Source organism: Mizuhopecten yessoensis, unplaced genomic scaffold, assembly GCF_002113885.1.
Source record: "Mizuhopecten yessoensis strain PY_sf001 unplaced genomic scaffold, ASM211388v2 scaffold6135_1, whole genome shotgun sequence".
NCBI lineage: Eukaryota > Metazoa > Mollusca > Bivalvia > Pectinida > Pectinidae > Mizuhopecten > Mizuhopecten yessoensis.
The window spans coordinates 550,048-559,899 of NW_018406397.1; the positions used below are offsets into that span (position 1 = coordinate 550,048).

The window sequence follows — 9,852 nt, forward strand, 5'->3', positions numbered from 1 at the left end:
ACACGCTTAAGCGAAGGTTTGTATACTTGATTGTTTGTTTGTGGGTTAACGTCCCCGCAACAGCTAAGGTCAAAAGAAGACGGGTAGCAAAGGCGATACCGCCGGATACAGAGAGTAGGGGAGCGAGAAAATGATGAAGATACAAAGATCTCAAGTATTGCAACGGGGACAGCAAATCAAAAAGCAGGTTCTTCAATGACCCATTAGCCGATATGCTACGATATTCTACAATGGGTCGAACTACAGGGACCTGCTAATTTGTTACAGCTATATTTGGACCTAAACTAAGGTGTTCAGAGCAATTTTGGTAAAAATTACCACGCCAATGATTATATACGCAGTCATTGAGCCATTTTTTGTATATTAATGAGAATGACAGCCACGTGCCGAGACCCGTGGTGTGATTGGCTGGAAGCGCAGCCATTTATTTCGCTAATATTACCAGCCAACCAACACTGCATGTTTCGACATAAGTCTGACGTCAACCTCATTGATATACAAAAAGTGGCTCGATGACTGTAAAAAACTTTGATACTCTAAAATGGCGTGTGTTTTTGGAGGAAACGGAGATTGTGACAGTTGAAGGAAAATAATTTTTACGTGCACATCAATCTTTCTAGTCTCGTTCAACCAGAAGCTTGATCGCTTGGCGTAGTTTGCTCAGACAACAAGAGTCTGGTTGAACGAGACTACAATATTTCCAACGGTACTAAGAATTTTTAGCTCACCTTGCCCGAAGCGCCAAGTGAGCTTATACCGTGATGGGGCGTCCGTCGTCCGTCCGTCAATATTTAACTTTAAACAACTTCTTACTAACCAAAAGGCCTAGGATGATGATATTTGGTCAGAAGCAAACTAGAATGAAGGGTTACCAGGTTTGTTCAAATAAATGATCTTCACCTATTTTCAAGGTCGCAGAGGTCAAATATGTTAAAACTTTTAACACCTTCTTCTGAATAACCTAAATGCCCAGGGTGATGATATTCGGCCAGTAGCATGCTGGGATGAAGGGCTACCAAGTTTGTTAAAAAGAATGACCTTCATCCATTTACGAGGTCAAAGGGGTCAATTGTCTTGAACATCTTTAAACAGCTTCTTCTGAATAACTATGAGGCCTCGGATAATGATATTTGGCCAGTAACATGCTAGGATGAAGGGCTTGGCTTACAAGTTGTTCAAATGAATGACCTTTACTTATATTTAAGGTCACAATGATTGAATGTCCTAGAATGATGATATTTGGCTAGTAGCATGCTGGGATAAAGGGCCACAAAGTTTGTTCAAATGAATGACCTTTGACATATATTCAAGGTCACATGGGTCGAATATGTTAAAAACCTTTAAACGACTTCTTCTCAATAAGCAAAAGGTCAAGGGTGATGATACTTGGACATTAACATGCTGGGATGAAGGACTACCAAGTTTGTTCAAATGAATGACCTTCGCCCATAGTCAAAGTCACAGTAGTCAATATATGTTTAAATCTTTAAATGATTTGTTCTGTATAACCAAAAGGGCCAGGGAAATGATATTTTGCCAGAAGCATGCTGGGTTGGAAGACTATAAAATCTGTTTAACCCTAATGTCCCTGTTCGACATTCAATGTCACAGTCTTCATACGTTTAAATCTTGTAATAGGTTCTTATGAATCAAACACTGATATTCTGCCTGTGACTGTATTTTAGTCCACTTTTAAGACTACAAGTGTGAGATTTATACCAGGTGAACGATTCAGGCCTATTGGGCGTCTTGTTTCGTACATCAACTAGACATGTTGTTTTTGATGCAAGAAAGTTTACTGTGGTCGCCTTTCGACACCGAGAGCTTTCCACCCCTTCGTACTAAATGTCATCATGGGGATGGCAATTTTAACGAAAGTCGAACTTAACCCCTTTACATGTAAAATTAACTCTGAACACCTTAGTTTAGGTCCAAATATTGCTATAACAAATTCTCAGATCCCTGTGGGTCGAACATAAGTTATCATTACGATAACATGTTGGTAACGGAATGCCAATGCATTCCCTGAAACTTTAGGGGTTGGTTTATACTTGAGATCTTAATCCTGATAATGGATTTTTATCAATCAATCAACACGAGTTTGATGTTTTGTTTCTCTTCCAACATGGATCTCAAAATAATGGCGTGACGCTACTCCACGCGAGGTTATAATACTGTTCTGATCGCGTCAAATCCTCGCTGGACCTAGATCACACTTATAAAGCATGTTCAGGACCATGATTCTTTGGCTCATACGAATAATTGAATGCTGCACTATTATGATTCCTGTATACGGAAATTCCCTAGGGATGACAGGGTCAGTCGAGATACAGCCTTGATCAATATCAACTCATTGATGTACATTGTTCTCCAATTAACCTGTCATCATTTCCAGACATCATGTGTCCGGATTGTGAGGGTACTTCGATTTCATTTCATTATCAATAAATGTGTATAACACAGGCGGCTGTGACTAAGGAATGGTTTTTCTGATGAATATAGAAATTCTGAATTGATTATTGCTTACTGGTTATTGTATTTCTACATTTTGTAACATGCATGACTTGTAGTCGTCACCTTGTATGTCGCGAAGCTTCGTCCAGAGAATTGCAATACTCCTTTATGTTTCGACACTTAAACTATGTTATACACAAGGAGCGTTAGTCAACATTTTAACACATTTTAAAACAAACAAAAAATCAAAATACGTATACTTAACTAAAGTTCATAATATTAAACCATACTAGTTGAGCACACGCAAGAAAAAAAGACTGTCGCGTACTTAAACTAAGTCACTTTGGCCTTTGACCTCAAATCAAGGAAAAAAATGTTTCCGAAGGATTTCTTCTAAAAAATTCCATGTTTGATCATCATCATGTGAACATGTACAGGTCTGTGGGGAAACACCTGTTGTATCCAACTGCATGATCATAAGAGGCGACTAATGTAAGTGATAACACATATGGCAGGCCAATTGTTATAATATTTGACCCGGTAGAGTATCATACTATACCGTTATCGTATTTTTCAAAGGATTACTCATTTGTTCTATTTCAACTGCTATCGATGTGATGCCTTTCTGCAGTTGCTCCCAAATGAATTAAATTCGACACATAGACACTATATGCGGAGAGTGTTGTGTTTTTTAAGATATTTCTTAAATAGTTTGTAGTTTCGATTTGTTCTTTTAAGCGAGTTAAAAACGCACTTTAATTTAAGATTTGTAATGGGTTGAACTCCAATATCTGAGCAAAATGAATGCTCTTTTTGTAGAGCTTTCCATTTAAAACATTTTTGATTATAATCTGATCTTAGTATACCATGTAATACATAACCTCATTAAACAGAGTAATCTGATTAGCGATTTTCCGTACCAAGAGTTTTTAAAATGTATTTTTAATTTGCATGAAAGTCTAACCGACTGTTAAATACCTTTATCCGTACTTAGATCTATATACAATAAATACTCGCGATTCGATTTACATTAATAAGATGTCTTTACAAGCAAGTGTTACTGAATAGCTGAACCAGCTATTAACGACAAAAACACAATCTCATATTTCGAATTCGAGTATGTATTCATTTTTTTCCATTTTTTTTGTAACATTGAATTGTCCATGTTCTATAAAAATATCTTATATCGACTGTTATAGATCGGAGTGTAGAAACACATTGGTATTCTGGACATTTGGCTTTCCGAAATCCGGAAATGCGTTATTTTGACTTGTTTCAATAAAAAAATCAGTGAGATGTATTTTTATTCTTTATACACTGTTGTAATATGGTCCTGGCCTTTGCGGAGATGTAAAAACCTTAGTAAGTCTATCAATTGGTCTATCTATAATATCGTACAAAATATTGCCTCGATTAAGGGGTTCTGCTGTTATGTATTTTTACTATAATATCGGTATTGACATTTTTGCGAAGACCCCCCTGCATCATTACTGCTATATTGGTAATTGGAATTACCTTCGGATCAACCCATATAATGTGATAGTGATTGATCATGTTGAGTTCCGTCCGCGAAACCTCAGGGGTTATGCTCACTTTCGCTTTTTGCACCCCTGGAATATGTCGTTGCAAAAACGAAGGCTCAGTGTGCCACGCCTTGTGGATGAGACGAGAAGACTAGTTTGAATCTTTGATGTACACCAAAAGAATCTTGCGGTCGCGTAACGGTAAAACGTATTGCATTTGAAGTCGGGCGTCGCTCCTCTGTAATCTTCAAAGGACAAATATCAACCTAGTGATTGGTCAGCCTTGTTACCTGATACCAATCAAACAGCTAGCCGTGTGCCTCCAATTTTGCTATGACATATTCCAGGGTTGCAGAGAGCAAATGTGAGCGTAACCGCTAGAGTATCGAGGTTGGTTGAGTTCTTGCTAATATTACATAATGTACAATGTATAAAATATTACTAATGTACAATTTGTAAAATATAACATAATGTACAATGTATAAAATATACCATAATGTACAATTTATAAAATATAACATAATGTACAATGTATAAGATATAACATAATGTACAATTTATAAAATATAACATAATGCACAATTTATAAAATATAACATAATGTACAATGTATAAAATATAACATAATGTACAATGTATAAAATATAACATAATGTACAATGTGTAAAATATAACAGAATTACACAATGTATAATATATAACATAATGTACAATTTATAAGATATAACATAATGTACAATGTATAAGATATAACATAATGTACAATGTATAAGATATAACATAATGTACCATTTATAAAATATAACATAATGCACAATTTATAAAATATAACATAATGTTCAATGTGTAAAATATAACATAATGTACAATGTATAAGATATAACATAATGTACAATTTATAAAATATAACATAATGCACAATTTATTTAAATATGTAAAATATTACATAATGTGCAATGTATGAATTATTACATACTGTGATATGTATAAAGAATTACACAATGCACAGTGTTTAAAAACATAGATTTTAATTTGCCGGTTGTCTCTCCCGTAGTATATATAGATCAGCTAAACGCATATTTATTAAACTGACAATAAACTAGTGTCTCTATTTATGAAGTACAATCGTTGATTGGTTGTAGAAACCTCAAGTCGTCTAAAAAGTCTGATTGGGTGACACATAGATCTAGAGCCATCCATACACAGGACTTTTTATTATGTCGCTTGCATTTCAAAAAAATAAATTAAAAATGATCCATGTAAAACTGAAATATTGTGTTTCTCGAGAAAGTCATTTAATTCATACAAAGGTCGTACGTTGACGGATTTCTGTAAAGTTATTATACCCGTATTCACAGGTCTATAGCCATTTAAATGTTTGTCACAACTAGCAATGTGTAGTCGAGGCTACTATGAATAAACCTCAAAACGCCTAACAGGTAAATGAATACCACAGGTTTGGCATAGAACTTATGTGTAGAGGTACGAGAACGGAGCTAAAGAAACAGAATATAAGATAATTGTAGGAGAAAAATTACCCTATCAAATTCAAAATAATGGTAATTTACCTTTAACGCCACATTGTGATATCGTTCACAAAGGCTCAAAGGTCTTCCAAAACTAAGTATTATGAAATGGCCATGCCTCTTGATTTTAAAAGACCGTTGACGGCGTATTTTTGGAGTTGGCACGAAATACAAAATAGTTTCTGTGGCTCGGGGAATATATATATTTGCTTCAAGTTGAAGTAAAAAAAAACCATCAGATATTTACTGTATAATCCTTTACAGCCACAATGATAATTGCAAGTGTTTCAGGTGAATTTCTTATAACTCTCCGAAACCTTTGTTTTTTTTATGTTTACCTATAAACTGTGTAATATCTTATGCGTCTCTATAGCTACCTCTAATCATGCCTCGAGTTAGTAACAGGTTTCCCCAGGCAAGAACGCACCATAGTACCCGGGTAGGTGTGTTAAGGCGGAATTATGATCATTTTCCCATCACCTCCCGGAGTGTTATCAGTACTTCATGGGCTACTTCAGCCTCCACGCCACGCCATAAACCCCAAGTTATTGTCGGTCATACAGCGAGGTTAAATCGGTCATCGATTGGCCATATTATGATATATACGAAATGAATTATTCCGTATCTAATATCAAAGCCAGACACCCCCTTACCACTGGGTAAAATATTACAATGGAACACGGAAGTCTTTGAATTTCGTTAACTCTTTGGTACCTAACGCTGTGTAGTAAAAAGGAATGCGGTATATATACAAATCCAGCTTAAGGTTTAATGGTCAAGAATTAAAATCGATACTCACTAGATTTGCCGCTGACAACGCCACGGTCCTATGTTGTGATCGCTGTGTATACAGGTATACAGATATAGGTAATTTACCGGTTTACCTAACGTGCATGTGTACCTTTAGTCATTCGTATAGCGTACCTCCAAAGGGAACTATCATACACAGAGAAAGTGACTTTTTGACTAGGTGAAATAACTGTCACCTGATAAGTACCCAACATAGTTGATATATACCATGTTTAATTTGTGTTGTTTCACAGACATATATTGAGAGACAAAGAGTGATATGTAAGGCTACAATCGACAGAAGTATTCGTAACAGGAAAATCAGTGAGGATTTGTATCGGTTTCTAAAGGTAAGTTGGATTTATCGGGTACATTTCTACCCCTGTGCGGACTAATCTGAAGTAGACAGAGTTGTATTTTGAGATTAGTGTATAAAGAAAGGGACATCTGCGTTTGTATGCAGTGTAGCTAGATCTAATGTTTAACAATAGTTTGGTCAATCAACTAGCTTTTACACTGCTATACAAAAAGAAAAGTCCACACGATCTAGAAGCGCTATGAATTAAGGACTCGATGACAATAGTTCTTTTTTTCTGTGTTCTAAACATACCTTCAAATAGGAAAAATACCATGTACGATGTCTGAAACAACAGGCATGGTTCCATACCATGAGATCAATTCTCAAATCTTCTGTAATAATTAAATATTAATTCTATAATCTTAAAGCTCATAGTCTAGTCGTTTTAAGTTTAAAATTGAACATTCAATATACCACGTCAGAGGCTTATCCGAAAAAGCCTACTTCTATTTTCTTTATTTTCTTATGATAGGAATCAACATGGCTTGTTATTTTGAATTTGAAATATTGGCTAATTTTATTATAATTTATGGTAAATCTATGACCCTAGTACATTTTGTTAACGATTTAATCAGTCGATATTGACACTTAAAATCAATACCTTGGTTAAATAGATGTTTACGATTTCATTCTGTACCTCTCAATGACATTGTGCCCTCATCCTGACCTTGCCACTACACATAAACGTTCGAATAAACTCATCCCAATATTCGATGCCATTATTTCGCCTCCAATAAAAGGGTTAAATACAAACTCGTGTAATATCCGCACGCCCTGATTGCGTTTAAAGTGAGATTTTCTATGTGTCTTTACTTCAATGTGTTTATTGGTGACATTCGGGGACAGTTAGACCATTGCCACGGCGATATATGACCATATACTATCGAAAGTAAAACATCAAAGGCGTAATGTGGGGTCAGCGAAAGTGTACGACTTCTTAAATATATCATAAAATCAATCGATAGATCGGGTGAGGCCATTTTTATTTGCTTTGTTGTTTTGTTGGATATACTTCAGTACTTCTTTAGTTGGCGGCATAAAGTTCAAAATATCAATCATTTATACCATATTTTGCCGTTATCGAAATTCCATTCATCTCGTCTTCAGCAAAATCTTTCTAACTTGTAGCACGTTCTTTTATCTAATTAATAACCAATTGGTTTAATATTCAATCATGTTAGAGAAAACGAATTCCTACTACCTGAAAACTATTACTATTTCTAAAATTCTGAAATACAGATTTTTTTCATTATCCAGTTAACTTTTTCTATCATGTATGATTCACCCACTGAAATAATTAAAAGTCATTGACAAGGAGTCACAATTCAATCTTTTTCATATTCGGAAACCCCACGGTTCTATATGACGTATTAAACTTTTATAATAGGCGATAAATGGCAATACATTGTACAGTGACCATTGACGTAGTGTGTTGTAATTAAAAGCAAATGAAATTGAATATGGCATGGGAATTATACTTCCGATTGTAGATCAAATGAAAACCAAATTAAATCTAATTATCATCCAAGATCAATATGAATAGCAAGACCTTAAGTTTGAACAATCAATAGAGTTGTCATTTGAATAGTGAAATATCACTCGAGCAAGGAATGACAAGTCATTTGACTGTTATGTGACAGTCCCCAACCCGGTGATAATTTGAATTCCATATGTCAATAATAAGGAGGAAAGTATCAGTAACTAGATATTAAGAGTTGGGCAGTCCGTTTTTAATTTTCTATAAAACCACTTGTAACTTTCATTTCTCTTCATGTGTATCATGATGTCTTGGTTTTGACCAATTGTCAACAGAAATAGTGTAGGATAAAAGGCACACTATAAACATTCCCCTAATCGGAATGCTTTTGAAAAAGATTTACAATTTCACACGTGCATCCATAGATTATACTGTGATAATTCATTGCATTTATATGGAATCTAATCAAGGAAAGATATTTATTGATATAACCAATTTAAAGATGTTTGGTGTTATCAAGAAAAACTACTGGCTGAGGAATCGTAAATTGATAACATAAACCCGAATACCCTGCCCAACAACCTGTAGAGTTTATAATATCAATGAACCTTAGTTCTAGTCCTATAGTTTATCACGCCGATAGCCAACGACGCCTGTCAGAGCTCTTTGTAAGGTGTGTATCACTGCTCAAAGACTGTATTGATAATTTTGGCCACATTATTAACAAAATATGCCTACCCGAGCGATACCCACTTTCTACAGAGGTCTTTACAACCTTATCTACCCGTGGTGTATAGTGGTGTATAGTTTCGTTAGCTATCACATCGAGGGCTCTTCAGCCAAATTGAAGCTCAAGTGGCCAATGAATTAATACCCCTTTCAGGTCCAAGTCCGTTTGTACTTTTGGGCACTTTCCAATCCTGATTTAAAGGTTTGTACCGCGCACCAGTACCTAGTTGCCTCTCGTCTTGGAGTCTAGTTGAGACTGTAAGAATTTAGATCTCTTAAAAGTCCTTGTATGATATGTGTTATAGGCTAGAACTTTAGGTTCTGGCACTTCTAATATTTATACCACTTAAGTTGTTATTTAAACACCGTTTATAAACAACGTTGGTAGGGCTGTATTGTATATTTCTGATGGCACAATTAGTAAACAACTTTGAGTTCGTCGGTGACCTATATTTATTGCCTGCAGGACAAGCTGGACGAATCATTTCTTAATTTCTGGACTTCTCGTATCAGCCTAATCACTAACTTAAAATGTTCGATCCAAGGCCATCCTAGTACAGTTAATCGACTCTAACTATTTGTATAACATCTGTTAGCATTGAGTTAGTGTTGGTTTGAAAAAGAAACGATTATACTTGTAGCTAAACTACAGTTTCTAAAATCTCGTTACAGTTTAAAGCATAGTTTATTCTTGTGGATGTATTCTTGCATTCGATAGACATTAAACCCAAACGCCACGTAGATGCTATATAATCTGGTGCAAAATCTGAAAGAGTTGAGGAGAAATAACAAATTAAGAAGACTGTCGTTGTGTTAAGCACGAACAACCTTATGGTTAACGTCCTTTTTAACACATTTAAACATTCATATTTTACCCGGCCCGTGCTTTTAAACCGAGGGAAAGTATTTTCGTGTCGAATTTGATTCATCCATTTTGTTGTTGTGTTTTGGCGCTATGGTGTATATCTTTGTATGCCCCGCCATAAAATGGGGGTG

The 9,852-nt window shown here is 35.4% G+C and overlaps 1 protein-coding gene across 2 annotated transcripts in view; it reads left to right on the forward strand.

Moving 5' to 3' along the window:
• The window catches only part of LOC110451542, a 43,578-nt gene that overhangs the window by 1,734 nt on the left and 31,992 nt on the right, over positions 1-9,852 (forward strand). The window contains exon 1 of one of the 2 annotated variants that reach the window (XM_021499622.1): positions 6,429-6,642. The exons of the other annotated variant lie outside the window; for it this stretch is intronic. The gene's annotated coding sequence lies outside the window, so the exon portion shown is untranslated. Of the gene's footprint in view, positions 1-6,428; positions 6,643-9,852 lie in introns of those variants that run through there. 2 annotated transcript variants of the gene reach the window in all.